A 16,090-nucleotide genomic window follows, 5' to 3' on the forward strand; every position below is an offset into this window, starting at 1 on the left:
ATGAGATTATGCAACTCCCGAATACCAGAGGAACACCTTGTGTTGAGGATATAACCATTAGAGTCACCCGCCTAGGATGGGCCGGGTTACGTCATAAGGATCATCACGTGAAGCCCAGTACCAAGCTTGAGGATGGCAAATCAATAGTGGGCTTAAGACCCGGAGGCGGCTTAAGGCCCGTAGTGATAAACCGCCGTTATGGCAAGACTTGTAATGTAAGGCAAGAGTAGTTAAGAGTCCGAGCCGGATACTGTTATAAGCCGACCGGGACTCTGAGAGCCGCTGGGCGTCAACCTCTTTATATAAAGGGACGACCCGGCGGCGGTTCAGGACGAGAGACAACAGATCGATAGCCAGGCATAGCGATTAAGCTCTCTGGTCATCGAAACCCTAAGTAATACCACCTCAACTGGACGTAGCCTTTTACCTTCACCGCAAGGGGCCGAACCAGTATAATCCTCGTGTTCCTTGTCCCGCTTAACCCCTTTAAGCTTCCTAGCTGCGATGGTCCACGACTAAGTCCTTGCACGAGGACATCTGCCGTGACAATTCCACGACAGTTGGCGCCCACCGTGGGGCCAGCGCACGGTGGATTTGAGTTCTTGAAGGGCAGCTTCGAAGGGCTCAAGGGATACGCTGTGGGCCGGATGACCAAGAGTCGTCGAGGCAAGCTTTACATCAACGATGCAAACTGGGGCCCCGACGCCGGCTCAATTGAGTACGGGTACCGGGTCCCCTTCGGCGGAATCCATGTCTTTATTGGCAAGATTGGTGAGCCGGGCCTTGAGCCGGACCTCTGCGCCGATCTCATCGAGATGGCTCAGCGTGCACGGCCCGCCCGAACTCTGCCTGCCTTGAAGCATGCTTTCGTGGGATGCGTCCATGGAGGACTCTCTGAAGGATCTGGATCTGGCGAGGAGACGGCCGCTCGCTCTGACGGCGAGTCATCCACAGAGGAGACCGACTCGTTATACCAACTTCAAGATGGCAGGCTCAGGGGTTGTTCCGATGGCGACAGTATTCCGGACCCCTTTGAGCCACCGAGCCGGGTTGGAATCTTCATGGCTGGCGCACAACCTGTTCAAAACCCCACCGCCGGGGCAGGAAGCCCTGTGCCCTCGCCGGCTCAGGTGCTGATGGATCTCACAGACAAGATGACGGTCCTGTTAACCGCTACGGTCGCCCCGGCGGATCAAGCTCAGCATGACGCGGAGGTGGCACAGTTAAAGCTCGATCTAGCAAAAGCCAAGGAGGATCTGGCGGCGGAAGGGATCAGGATGGCTGCAGAGAGGGCGGCTCTCGACGCCCAGACTCAGCTGATTCAGGCGCAATCTTTCCGGCTCACGATGGATCAGAACGCGTCCAATGAGGTCATGAGAAGAAGGCATCAAAAGGCCCAATCTCGACTCCCTCCGGTTTACGATCCTCGAAACCTCTTCAACACGCCTGGTGCAGGGCCCAGTAACCCACCAGAGATCACGGCGCCCGGGGCTGGAACGTCAATTCAGCCCCAAGTGATGGGGCCTCCCCGGGTGAACGCCGCCCCGCCTCAGTACGTACCAATACCACCGGGTCATTATGCTAACCCGTTGGAAAACATGGTCGCCGCGGCGGCGCGACTGGCGGCTCTCCCAATTGATGGCGACTCTCCGACGGTGGTTGAAACCCGCCGGGTCAGAGAACTCCTTCAGACGGCTCTGGCGCAACAGGAGGCATATTCATATAGCCGGGATAGGATTCATTCAACCCCTCGTCCGGGCCGGAGCCCGAGTTACAACAGACACATGGTCTCAGCAACCGGCTCTAGCAATGTCCGACGCCGTGACTTGCCTCCAGGCCACGGCCCGGTTCATAATGGAGCTTTTAACGCGGTAGACCAAGACAGAGCACGACAAGAGGCGGAACAGGCGGCTCAGTTGACGGCTTACCAGCCACTCCCAGCTTATCCGACGGCTTCCATCGACGCGGGTATACCTACGAGGACCGGAGGTGTTCCTTGTCTGGTGCCGGCTCTCCGTAATGAACGTCTGCCCAAGGATTCCAAGGGGCCTAGGAAGGTACCTAATTACACGGCTGATTTACAACCCGGAGCATGGATCGAGAGTTACGAGATGGCTATGGAGTTGCTGGAGGTCAGCGAAGCGGCAATGGCCAAGTACTTCACCATGATGTTAGATGGGACTGCCCGCACTTGGTTGAAAGGACTGCCACCGAACTCTATCGGGTCTTGGGCTGAGCTAAAAGCCCGGTTCATCCAAAACTTCAAAGATACATGTAGGCAATCTATGTCAATTGTGGATTTGACTAACTGTAAGCAGCAGGAGGGTGAGTCTACAACCCATTGGGTTCGCCGGGTTAAAGAGATAATACATTCATCTGATAAGATGGATGCCGGCTCTGCAGTTTTAATGTTAGAACAGAATTGTCGTTTTGCGCCCCTGAAGATGAAGCTCGGGCGGCTCAAGCGCGATTGCAATGATATGGGTACGTTGATGGCCGCTCTGGTCAAGTACGCCAACTCTGATAGTACCAAGGATCCCGCGTCGGATGATGAAAGGACAGGGAAGGGAAAACGGAACGGCAATGGCAAGGGCCCCCAGCATAACCCGGCGAACCAAGGAGGTAACAAGCGTAAGGCTGATGGCAGTATGGAATTTGTGGCCAACGCCAATTCATAGGGTAAAAACCACCGGCACAAGGGGAGACCACCTCCCCGAGCCGGCGGATCAGGCCCGACGCTTGAACAATTGCTGAATGAGCCTTGTCCAAGGCATGGCTCTAGGGAAAAGCCGGCCACTCATCTATGGAAGGACTGCGCAATCATGAAGGCCTTCAAAAATTCCAACGCTTTCAATAGCAACAGTGGCCCGGGCGGTGGCTCAGGCGCTGGCGGCTTTCATGGCCCGGGCGGCGGTTCAAATTCCAATTCTCAGAATGTTCAAGGGGGCTTTAATCAGCAGTCCGGCCAGGGTCATCAGCAGCAGCAGGGGGGATACCAGACTAATCCAAAGCAGCTCAATGGCGGGCAGTATCACGTATTTACTACCAGTCTGTGCAAGCGAGAGCAGAAGCTCCATAAAAGGGCTGTGAATGCTGTTGAGCCGGCGGTTCCACGTTATTTAAGATGGTCTGAGCAGCCTATTGTGTGGAGTAGGGAAGATCATCCTCCCCGGGTTGATAATCCGGGTCACCTGGCCTTGGTGGTGGCTCCCAGGTTGGGGGGTATAAATTCACTAAAGTGCTCATGGACGGAGGCAGCAGCATCAACATCCTCTATTATGAGACCTTCTGTCGTATGGGCTTAACTGATAAAAACCTCAGCCAGTCCAATACTGTTTTCCATGGCGTGGTGCCCGGCAAGTCGGCATATCCGGTCGGTAAGATCGAGCTGGAAGTGGCCTTTGGAGATGAGTACAACTACAGGGCGGAGAAACTAACCTTTGAGGTGGTTAAGATAAGAAGTCCGTATCATGCTTTATTTGGGCGGCCGGCTTACGCCAAGTTCATGGCACGGCCGTGTTACGTGTATTTGCAGCTCAAGATGCCGGGTCACAATGGGACCATTACGGTTCATGGCAGCCGAAGGATAGCCTTGGAGTGTGAGGAAGGTGATGCGGCTTACGCTGAATCTGTTTGTGCAACAGAGGAGTTGAAGTTTTACAAGGACAATGTTGAACCGGCAGATATGACGTCTTTGAAAAAGCCAACCACGGAGCATGAGCCGGTCATGAAATTTAAGTCAGCTGATGAGACTAAACTTGTTGACTTTGTTCCAGGTGACTCATCTCAGCAGTTCAGCATCAGTGCCAATCTGGATCCGAAATTGGAAGGCGCGCTCATCGAGTTCATCCGTGAGAACAGGGACATCTTTGCATGGAAACCTTCTGACATGCCGGGTGTGCCTAGAGAACTCGCTGAGCACACTCTCAATATTGATCCGAAATTTAAGCCGGTCAGGCAATTCCTCCGGCGGTTTAATGAGGAGAGGCGGAAAGCCATTGGTGAGGAGGTGGCCCGGCTCTTAGCGGCCGGGTTTATCGTGGAAGTCTTTCATCCAGAGTGGTTAGCTAACCCGGTGCTCGTGCTCAAGAAGAACGACACCTGGCGGATGTGTGTGGATTACACGGATTTAAACAAGGCCTGTCCGGCTGATCCTTTTGCTCTCCCCCGTATTGATCAAATTATTGATGCTACGGCGGGTTGTGAACGCTTAAGTTTTTTGGATGCTTATTCTGGATACCATCAGATTAAAATGGCAGTTAAGGACCAGGAGAAGACGGCGTTCATCACTCCCTTTGGAGCCTTCTGTTATGTGTCTATGCCTTTTGGGCTCAAGAGTGCATAGGCGACTTACCAGCGTTGTGTGCCGAATTTCTTCATAACCAGATTGGGCGCAATGTTCATGCCTATGTGGATGATATCGTGGTTAAATCCAGGGAGAAGGAGACCCTGGTAGATGATCTTAGAGAAACCTTTGATAATCTCCGGGTTTACAAGATGATGCTTAACCCGGCCAAGTGTGTTTTTGGTGTTCCCGCAGGCAAGCTCTTGGGTTTTCTGGTTTCTCACAGAGGCATTGAAGCTAACCCGGAAAAGATCAAGGCAATCACCTCTCTGGCTAAGCCGGCGTGCATAAACGACGTCCAGCGTCTGGCGGGCCGCATCGCTGCTTTGAGCCGGTTTATAAGCCGCTTGGGTGAAAAGGCCATGCCACTGTATCAATTGATGAAGAAAACAGATGACTTTATCTGGAATGATGCTGCTAATGCTGCTTTTGAGGATTTGAAGAGACAGCTGGCTGAGCCCCCAGTCCTTGCTGCTCCTGTTGACAAGGAGCCCTTATTGCTGTATGTAGCCGCTAACACACGAGCCGTCAGTGTGGCTGTGGTGGTGGAGCGTAAGGAAGAGGGTAAGGAGTATCCGGTTCAGCGGCCGGTTTACTACGTCAGCGAAGTACTCATTGAGTCCAAACAACGGTATCCACATTGGCAGAAGCTTGTTTATGGGGTATTCATGGCAAGCCGGAAGCTTAAGCATTATTTCCAGGGTCACCCTATCACTGTGGTTAGTTCTGCTCCCCTAGGAGATATCATCCAAAACAGAGAAGCCACAGGAAGAGTGGCTAAGTGGGCTATAGAACTTGGGCCCCATGGGCTGAAATACGTGCCACGCACTGCTATCAAATCTCAAGCATTGGTGGATTTCATCAACGATTGGACAGAGCTGCAGGTGCCTGAAGAGAAACCGGATAATACATACTAGACTATTCACTTCGACGGGTCTAGGCAATTGGAGGGCTCGGGGGCTGGAGTTGTATTAACTTCCCCTCGAGGTGACAAGTTTTGCTATGTGCTACGGTTGATGTTTCTCTGTACTAACAATGCGGCTGAGTACGAGGCCTTGCTCCATGGTCTTCGGATGGCTAATGAGATGAGCTTGAGCCGGGTAAGGTGCTTTGGCGACTCAGATTTAGTGGCCCAACAAGTGTCAGGCAAGTGGGATTCCAAGGACCCTCTCATGGAGGCTTATCGCCGCGAAGTTGATGCCATTGCTGGACATTTTCAGGGTTACCAAGTAGAGCACATCGATCGCAGGAAGAACGAGGCGGCTGATGCATTAAGCCGGCTAGGCTCTCAGCGAAAGCCGGTGCCGCCTAATACTTTCTTGGACATTTTGCATAATCCTTCTGTTAAGTTGCCTACAGAGGAAGACTTGGCTGTTCCTGACCCGGAGGCACAGTTGGTGGCGGCTCTCCGCATTACCCCAGACTGGACAGTACCATACTTGGCTTACATGACCCGTGGAGAATTGCCTGAGGATGAAACTTTGGCCAGACAAATAACCCGGCGGTCTAAGTCAATGATAATTATCAATGGAGAGCTACATCGTCGCAGTGTCACTGGAACTTTCTAGCGTTGCGTTTCCCCTGAGGAAGGTCAAGAGATTTTATGTGAAATTCACGAGGGGGATTGTGGCCATCATGCCGGCTCAAAATCCCTTGTGGCCAAGGCTTTTCGTCATGGTTTTTATTGGCTGACGGCTCATGCTGATGCAGAGGATTTGGTCAGTAAATGTGACGGTTGCCAGAGGTTCTCGCGACGGGCTCATGTGCCGGCTCAAGAATTGAGGATGATTCCAATTACCTGGCCATTTGCGGTATGGGGGCTTGATATGGTTGGGCCTTTTAAAAGATCCAAGGATAAGAAGACCCACCTTCTGGTGGCGGTCGACAAGTTCACAAAGTGGGTTGAAGCAGAGCCAGTCAGTAAGTGTGACGCAGCCACAGCGGTTTAGTTTATGAAGAGGGTGATATTTCGCTTTGGTTTTCCACACAGCGTTATAACTGACAATGGTACCAATCTGTCTAAGGGCGCCATGGACGAGTTTTGTCAATGAGAGCATATCCGGCTTGATGTTTCATCAGTGGCTCACCCTCAGTCCAATGGTCAAGCTGAGAGAGCCAATCAGGAAATCTTGAAGGGCATCAAGCCCCGGCTTTTTGTCCCTTTGCAATGGATGCCGGGTTGTTGGGTGGAGGAGTTACCCTCCGTGTTGTGGAGCATCAATACTACTCCTAACAGGTCTACGGGTTACATGCCTTTCTTCATGGTTTATGGAGCGGAGGCGGTCCTCCCTAGCGACATCCGCCATGACTCGCCTCGAGTGGCGGCTTACGTTGAGGCGGATAATGAGCGGGCGCGCCAAGATGCTCTTGACTTGTTGGATGAACAGCGTGATGTGGCAGCGGCTCGCTCGGCGATTTACCAACAAGACCTGCGCCACTATCACAGCCGCCGGGTCAAGTCCAGAGTCTTCCAGGAAGGTGGTCTGGTGCTCCGGCTCATCCAAGATCAGACAGATACACACAAGTTATCCCCGCCTTGGGAAGGGCCCTTTGTGGTCAGCAAGAACTTGCACAACGGGTCATACTACATTATCGATGTTCGGGAGCACAAAGATTCACGTAAGTCGGAGGAAGAGACCCGTCGGCCGTGGAACATAGCTCAGCCTCGGCCTTATTACACTTGAGCCACCGGCTCTCATAATGTACATATTTCTATAGCCATGTATATATTATGATAAATAATAAAGCAGGACCTCTGTCCTTTTCTCCTCCAAAGGTAAATGTGTTATTTCCATTACAACATTACATGGTCACTTGGAGGTGGATCCGGCTTATGATCGCATTCGAATATAGCCGTTAACAATACGGTCACTTGGGGGCTTCCTGTTCAAACATAGGTCGTATTCGAACCAAAGAGAACATAGCTGTCGATACCCACTTGATTGGCAAATTGCCGAGCTCATTGGGGAGTTTTTTGATCATATTTGAATCATAGCTCAACCCCCTTTTGGGAACCGACGTGGATCGTATTCGAATCAGCGTCATTAGACAACTCTTAAGGTCATTTGGGGGCTTCCTGTTCAAACATGGGTCGTATTCGAACCTAAGAGAACATAGCTGTCGGTACCTCTTGATAGGCAACGCCAAAGCCACTGGGGGCTATATGATCGCATTCGAATCTTAGCTTAACCCCTTTGGGACGGTTCTCTGGTCGTATTCGAACCAGAAGCCCTTAAGTTTTTATCTTTTGGTTTGCAACAAGTTCTTTTGATCATATTAACAGTGTGCAAGGGCAGTTCTTATTCCTCCGACTTAACTTTGATTAACAGTGTTGATAGCACACGACACGCATTATCGATGCTGGTGAACCGGAGTTGAGTTCTCAACCTCATTATTTGAGTTACATAAACCGGAAGTGTACTTGAAGGTTTGCAGGTATGTTGTTATGGTTACCTCGAGGATACAATTGAGAGCCGGTCTTTTACGGCTTTGGTTCATATTCCGGGTTATATGTAAGATATATGACTCTCAGTGCGGAAGGCCGCCTAGAGACTTGTGATTTGCTTTCTATGCAGGACAATGAAAGACAGTTCTTTAAGCTTAAAGAAAGTAAATGATCAAATATAACCCGGAGGAATATAAAAGAGCAGCTTCAACGGAGTTAAGCACTCTACACGTGCACGATGGCACGACAAAATTAAGTGTTTGTCCTACTCTATTACAGGACTCCCCGAGTCAAAAAGGTGAGGCATTGTTTTTAAGGTGTAACCATGAGCCGCCGAAGAAATCAAGGTGCTTGTTGGGTTGAAGCTCCCGGCTCATCCCTCTCCGCTCCTCCGGCTGTTTCCATGACATGGAAGGTTGTTGATTTCCAGTCAATGCCACTCAAATCTTCGAATTGAGCCTCATCATCAATTAACCAGGCCGGGTCAACTTCTGGGGCGAAGGTATGCTTACCAGTTGGAGGGATCAGGCTGACTGCTTCATAGCGTGGAGTTGGGATCCTCTGATTTTCCGTGTCATAGCCCGGCTGATACTTGGTAAGATCTGTGTCATTCCCAATCAACGTAGCCACCGGGCACACACTCTTCACATAGGCGGCGAAGTCTTTCTGGTCAAAGGGGGGTACCGTCTTCCTTCAGCCTGGGGTATCCAAGAGCGATGTCGGCCGGGTCTAGCTCCGGGAGAAACGCCTTGGCCCGGCTTAGAGCAGCTATAGCTCCGGCTCTTGCAGAAGCCCGTCTCAGCTCTTGGAAGCGTTGAGGAAGAACGGCAAGCCGCTTGAGTACGTCTGCCAGGTGAGTGGGAACCTCATTGGACAGAGCCACAACGGCTGAAGCACGCTGTGACCCGGTGTAGAGTTGCTCCACCAAGGTGTAAACAGCCTTCAGCTTGGTCAGCATGTTCTGATTGAGATTGGAGCTTCTGGGACCTGTATAACAAAGTCAGGTGAGCTAATGGCAATGGTGGGATTTATGAGACATGAATGATGTAAACTTATTTAAAGCTTACTGAATAACTTACCGAAGATTGCGGAGACCATCTGCGATACATGGCGTTTTAAGCCGGAGAGTTCGGCGGTTCTTTCAGTAAGAGCAGCCTCCGCTTGTTCGGCCCGGCTGAGCAAGGCAGTCTTCTCATCGGCCCAGGCTTTTCTTTCTGTTTCAAATTTTTTCTTCAGTTTTTCTTGTGCAGAGACACTGAACTCAAATTTGGCATTTGCCTTCTGGGTCTCATTTTCCTGAGTCTTCAGGCGGGTCTTCAGATCAGAGATTTCTGACTCAAGTTTCTTACAGGCAGCTTGTACAAGTTCCGGGTTACAGTTTGAGTGATTATCATGCAACATTAAAGTCCCAAGCACTTTGCAAGCAAAGACACTTGGCACTTGGGGGCTAATGTAGGCTGAGAAGCTTTAATTACAGTGCCGGTTCATGAAAATAAGTCCCAAGCACCTTGCAGGCAAAGGTGCTTGGCACTTGGGGGCTAATGGGCAAAGTTGCTCAAGTACTTGGTTAAAACATACGGTAAAAGACACCTAGGCTGTTTAACCCGGCCCTTGAAGTGTCACCAGGTAAGCCGGTATTAAGTCTACAACATATTCTATCATAAGTAATAGACTTGGGGGCTAGCATGGTAAGGATGACTATGGAGTAAACAAGGGAATCATACCTCAGATTTTTGCTGTATCTGTTTCACCATATCAATTTCCAGGTCCCGGCTGTTGTGCACTTGACCAATATAACCAGCAACAATGTCTCCAATGCTCAAGTTAGCATAGTCAGTGATATCCAGTCTGGCCCTGCGGCGCTCCAGCAGTTCTTCTTTAGCAGAGCATCTAGCCAGCACAGTGGGTCTTCCCGGCTCAACATATTCAGTCCGGGTAATCACCACATCCGGGTCATCGGCCGGTTGAGCCGAGCTGGGAATCTCCGGGTTGTCAGAACCCTCCATGGCTTGTTCTTCAGTTGGAGCGGTGGTTTCTGGAGCTGGTGCAGACGGCGGCTCGGAGGCAGAGGCGTTGGGTTCAGTCAAGACCGGTTCTTCGACCGGGTTACTTTTCTTTGCCCTCTTGCTGAGCTTTGCTTGTGCGCTGAAAGTCAAAAGGTTAGTGCAAAAACATGGGTAAGATAAGCACAAAATAAGCTGATCATCATTACCCGGGTGCGGTCTTGAAAGCCGGCAAGTTAGATTGCATGGAGTCCCCGGAGGAAGGTGAAGTTTCCTGATAGTTTGAATCAGAAGAATTGAGTGGTTGGCGAGTGACGCCCGCCAAAGGATGAAAAGGATATAAGTTGGAGATAACCTCGGTCCGGCGCTTCCTTGATGCTTCAGGTAAGCCGGAGGAGAGGTCTGCTTCCTTGTTGGTCCGGGTTTGCCTCCGGCTCTCATGAATCTGTCGCTTCAAAAGAAATTGAGGATCTTGATAAGCTAAAGGATGTGAAAATCTTACTTTCCGGGTTACCCTTCGGATTTTCAGCCTTGGCAAGGGCTCCGAGTCGGAGGAAAGTATAGTTACCTCTTCAATCACCGGGTTACTTGCTCCGGTATCATCCTGCTGATAATCAGTGTCAATAAAGTGGTTAAAAACAGACAAAAGAACCAAAGAAGAGTCTAAAGAATCAAGGGCTACCTCTGACTCGGAGGTGTCATCCAACTGAAGCAGGTCAGAGGCGCTAGGCTTACTCCCCTTCTTGCGGGGAGCGGCTCTCCTGGCGGCTTTTTTGACCTTCCTGGCTTTTTTAGCAGCCTCATGGTCATACCTGACCTTCCAGAACTTATCATTAGCCTGAAAAATACAACAAAGGTTTCTTGAAGTTAGAGATGAAAATTGTTAAAATAAAAAGTAAGGTGCTCAGATCAGTAGCTTACCGACGGAGCCGGGTTAGCTTTGCAGAAGGGACTTAAGCCTGTCCTCCCGCAGTCTGCTAAGCTCTCGTTCAGAAGGGACTTGGTCATGTCGTCAACGACGTCCTCAGGTAAGTCGTTGGGGCTGTGCCGCAGAGGTTCATCCTTCCGGCCCGTGTAATCACACATTAAGCCGGGGCGGCGGCTCAAGGGAATCACCCGCCAAGCAATCCAGACCCGGACCAGATCAACACCGTTAAGGCCGTTTCCCAGAAGAGCTTTAATCTTGTTGATGGTGGGGATAAGCGGTTGACGCTCAGCTTGAGATAATTTGTCTGGCAGGGGGTGATTTGACTCCAGACGCAGGGCACGAAAGCCGGGCAGAGGGTTTTCATCAGCCGGAGAAGTATCCTGGCAGTAGAACCATGTCTGGTTCCAGTCCTTTGGGTGGCTTGGCGGCTCATCATAAGGAAAGAGTCAATCTCTCCGTCGTTGGATTGAAATTCCGCCAAGTTCCAAGCTAGGCCCGTTGGCACACTCGTTTTGGCGGTTAAGATAAAACAGCTCCCTAAAGAGCAGTAGGCTGGGCTCTTCTCCAAGGTATACCTCACAGAACACTTGAAAGTTTCAAATGTTCGACACGGAATTGGGTCCAATGTCTTGAGGTCGCACATCGAAAAAGTTCAGAACATCTCTGAAGAATTTTGAGCCAGGAGGGGCAAAGCCCCGGCTCATGTGATCAGCAAATATCACAACCTCTCCATCTCTTGGTTGAGGTCTTTCTTCGGACGGGTCAAGGGCACGATTGGACATGACCTCCTTCTTAGGCAGGTAACCCGTCTTCACGAAGTCATCTAAGGTATTGTCAGTAACGTTGGATCTCACCCAGTTGCACGTAATGGGTGCCTTGGGAGCCTTGGGCGGCATTGTGAAAGACGAAAGCCTATGACAAAAGAAAATGTCCGGTTCAAATATAAGCCGGAGGAAGATTCCAGTTCAGTGTTCAAGATGGAGGCTTATGAACGGGCCTAATGACATATGGCTAATTGTGTCGGGTTATCTAAGCCGCTGTGGATATCATAAGTAATTCAAGTTGTTTAAAACTCTATCATGAATGAGCCGGAAATTTCACAGAGCATGGCCTCTTTTAAGCCAGAGATATGAGCCGCCATGGTTAACAGATGCAGGTTTTTGTCTAAGTGTTGCACAAACAAGTTTCACAGATTGCAGGGATTATTTTGGATCAAACGGTTGTTTGGAAAGGAAAAATTTCTAGACCTAAAAACTGATACAGAGAAGTTCATAAGCTCTAAATGAGGTCTTGTTGTGGACAAAGGGGATTTACTAGCATAAAAATGAGTGAGAAACTACTACCGCAGGGAGTCTGTACCGTTTTTAGATCAAAGGGAACCTCAGTGGCGGAACTGTGAAGAACTCGAGACGAACTACGAAGAACAGGGGAAGAACGACAGAACCCTAATGCGAATCTAATGTATGGAGTGGCAAGGACTTACTGGTGCTGATGAGATGCGGAGGTTGCCGCCGTTTCTCTGGACCAGTTCAGGGTGATGCAGCGGCCGAGGTTGAGGAAGACAAGGGGCGCGGCGGCGGCAGCGGAGCTCGAGCTCTGCGGCGTCAGAGGAGGAAGACGAGGGATCGAGGAGAGTGAAGAAGGCTTATGGGCCGGGCTTATTCATAAGGGACGGCTGGTAAATGGGCGCGAGAAACGAGGAGGCCGAGGACGTGATTATCTTGCCGCAGAAACGCCTCGATTTTCGGGATGGTCATTAAAAGATAAGATCCGTTGGGATATGACAGAATAAAAAAATGAATTTAATGGAAGATGACATCATGGCGGGTTACCAGGAATCCAGAAGATGATGTCACGGCGGGTTATAACCTTCGACAAGCAGAAGCCGGAAGATTTTCTCTTAAAGGAATCGGAGATTGACATGAACCGGTTCAAATCAATCTGGGGCCTAATGTTGAGGATATAACCATTAGAGTCACCCGCCCAGGATGGGCCGGGTTACGTCATAAGGATCATCACGTGAAGCCCAGTACCAAGCTTGAGGATGGCGAATCAATAGTGGGCTTAAGACCCGGAGGCGGCTTAAGGTCCGTAGTGATAAACCGCCGTTATGGCAAGACTTGTAATGTAAGGCAAGAGTAGTTAAGAGTCCGAGCCGGATACTGTTATAAGCCGGCCGGGACTCTGAGAGCCGCTGGGCGTCAACCTCTTTATATAAAGGGACGACCCGGCGGTGGTTCAGGACGAGAGACAACAGATCGATAGCCAGGCATAGCGATTAAGCTCCCTGGTCATCGAAACCCTAAGTAATACCACCTCAACTAGACGTAGGCTTTTACCTTCACTGCAAGGGGACGAACCAGTATAATCCTCGTGTTCCTTGTCCCGCTTAACCCCTTTAAGCTTCCTAGCTGCGATGGCTCCACGACTAAGTCCTTGCACGAGGACATCTATCGTGACAATTCCACGACACCTTGTGTGCTATCAAACGTCACAACGTAACTGGGTGAATATAAAGATGCTCTACAGGTGTCTCCGATGGTGTTTGTTGTGTTGGCATAGATCGAGATTAGGATTTGTCACTCCGTGTATCGGAGAGGTATCTCTAGGCCCTCTCGGTAATGCACATCACTATAAGCCTTGCAAGCATTGTGACTAATGAGTTAGTTGTGGTATTATGCATTACGGAACGAGTAAAGAGACTTGCCGGTAACGAGATTGAACTAGGTATGAGGATACCGACGATCGAATCTCGGGCAAGTAACATACCGATGACAAAGGGAACAACGTATGTTGTTATGCGGTTTGACCGATAAAAATCTTCGTAGAATATGTAGGAGCCAATATGAGCATCCAGGTTCCGCTATTGTTTATTGACCGGAGATGTGTCTCGGTCATGTCTACATAGTTCTCGAACCCGTAGGGTCCGCACGCTTAATGTTCGACCGGATTTTGTTCGGAGTCCCGGATGAGATCGGGGACATGACGGGGAGTCTTGAAATGGTCGAGAGGTAAAGATCGATATATTGGAAGGCTATATTCGGACATATGAAAGGTTCCGAGTGATTCGGGTATTTTTCGGAGTACCGGAGAGTTACGGGAATTCGCCGGGAGAAATATTGGGCATTATTGGGCCATACGGGAATAGAGGAGGCAGGCCAAAGGGAAGGAGGCGCGCGCCCCCCATTGGTCCGATTTGGACTAGGGGAAAGGGGGCGGCGCCCCCCCCCTTGCCCTTTCCTACTCCCTCTCTCTTTCCCTCTTTCTTCTCTCCTACTCCGGAAAGGAAAAGGGGAATCCTATTAGGACTTGGGAGTCCTAGTAGGACTCCCCACACTTGGCGCGCCCCCTCTAGGGCCGGCCTCATCCTCCTCCCTCCTTTATATACGTGGGCAGGGGACACCCCAAAGGCGCAACAGACAATCTCTTGCCGTGTGCGGTGCCTCCCTCCACAGTTACACACCTCGGTCATATCGTCGTAGTGCTTAGGCGAAGCCCTGCGCCGGTAACTTCATCATCACCGTCGCCACGCCATCGCGCTGACGGAACTCTCCCTCGGCTTCAACTAGATCGAGAGTACGAGGGACGTCATCGAGCTGAACGTGTGCTGAACACGGAGGTGTCGTACGTTCGGTGCTAGGATCATCGGTCGGATCGTGAAGAAGTACGACTACATCAACCGCGTTGATATAACGCTTCCGCTTTCGGTCTACGAGGGTACGTGGACACACTCTCCCCGCTCGTTGATATGCATCACATAGATAGATCTTGCGTGATCGTAGGCAATTTTTTTGAAATTACCGCATTCCCCAACAGTGGCATCCGAGCCAGGTCTATGCGTAGATGTTATATGCACGAGTAGAACACAAAGAGTTGTGGGCGATAATAGTCATACTGCTTACCAGCATATCATACTTTGATTCAGCGGTATTGTTGGATGAAGCGGCTCAGACCGACATTACATGACCGCGTTCATGAGACTGGTTCTACCGCCGTGCTTCGCACACAAGTGGCTAGTGGGTGTCTGTTTCTCCAACTTTAGTTGAATCGAATGTGACTACGCTCGGTCCTTGTTGAAGGTTAAAACAGCACACTTGACGAAAAATCGTTGTGGTTTTGATGCGTAGGTAAGAACGGTTCTTGCTAAGCCCGTAGCAGCCACGTAAAACTTGCAACAACAAAGTAGAGGGCGTCTAACTTGTTTTTGCAGGGCATGTTGTGATATGATATGGTCAAGACATGATGAAATATAAATTGTTGGATGAGATGATCATGTTTTTGAAATTATCGGCAACTGGCAGGAGCCTTATGGTTGCCTCTTTATTGCATAAGATGCAAGTGCCATGTAATTGCTTCACTTTATCGCTATGCGATAGCAATAGTTGGTGAGACGACCATATGACGACACGTTGATAGAGATCAAGATGATAGAGATCATGGTGTCATGCCGGTGACGATAGAAATCATGACGGTACTTTGGAGATGGAGATCAAAGGCACAAGATGATGATGGACATATCATGTCACATATTTTGATTGCATGTGATGTTTACCTTTTATACATTTTATTTTGCTTGGTTCGGCGGTAGCTTTATAAGATGATCCCTTACTAAAATTTCAAGGTATAAGTGTTCTCCCTGAGTATGCACCGTTGCGACAGTTCTTCGTGCTGAGACACCACGTGATGATCAGGTGTGATAAGCTCTACGTTCAAATACAGTGGGTGCAAGCCAGTTTTGCACACGCAGAATACTTGGGTTAAACTTGACGAGCCTAGCATATGCAGATATGGCCTCGGAAAACTGGAGACCGAAAGGTCGAGCATGAATCATATAGTAGATATGATCAACATAGTGATGTTCACCATTGAAAACTACTCCATCTCACATGATGATCGGACATGGTTTAGTTGATTTGGATCACGTGATCATTTAGATGACTAGAGGGATGTCTATCTAAGTGGGAGTTCTTAAGTAATATGATTAATTGAACTTTAATTTATCATGAACTTAGTCGTGATAGTATTTGCATAACTATGTTATAGATCAATAGCTCGCGATGTAGCTCCCCGTTTATTGTTGATATGTTCCTAGAGAAAAACTATGTTGAAAGATGATAGTAGCAATGATGCGTACTTGGTCTGAGATCTGAGGATTATCCTCATTGCTGCACAGAAGAATTATGTCCTTGATGCACCGCTAGGTGACGGACCAATTGCAGGAGGAAATGCAGATGTTATGAACGTTTGACAAGCTCGGTGTGATGACTACTTGATAGTTTAGTGCACCATGCTTTACAGCTTAGAACCGGGTCTTCAAAAATGTTTTGAACGCCATGGAGCATATAAGATGTTCCAAGAGTTGAAATTGG

Source organism: Triticum aestivum, chromosome 6D (genome assembly GCF_018294505.1).
Source record: "Triticum aestivum cultivar Chinese Spring chromosome 6D, IWGSC CS RefSeq v2.1, whole genome shotgun sequence".
Lineage (NCBI taxonomy): Eukaryota > Viridiplantae > Streptophyta > Magnoliopsida > Poales > Poaceae > Triticum > Triticum aestivum.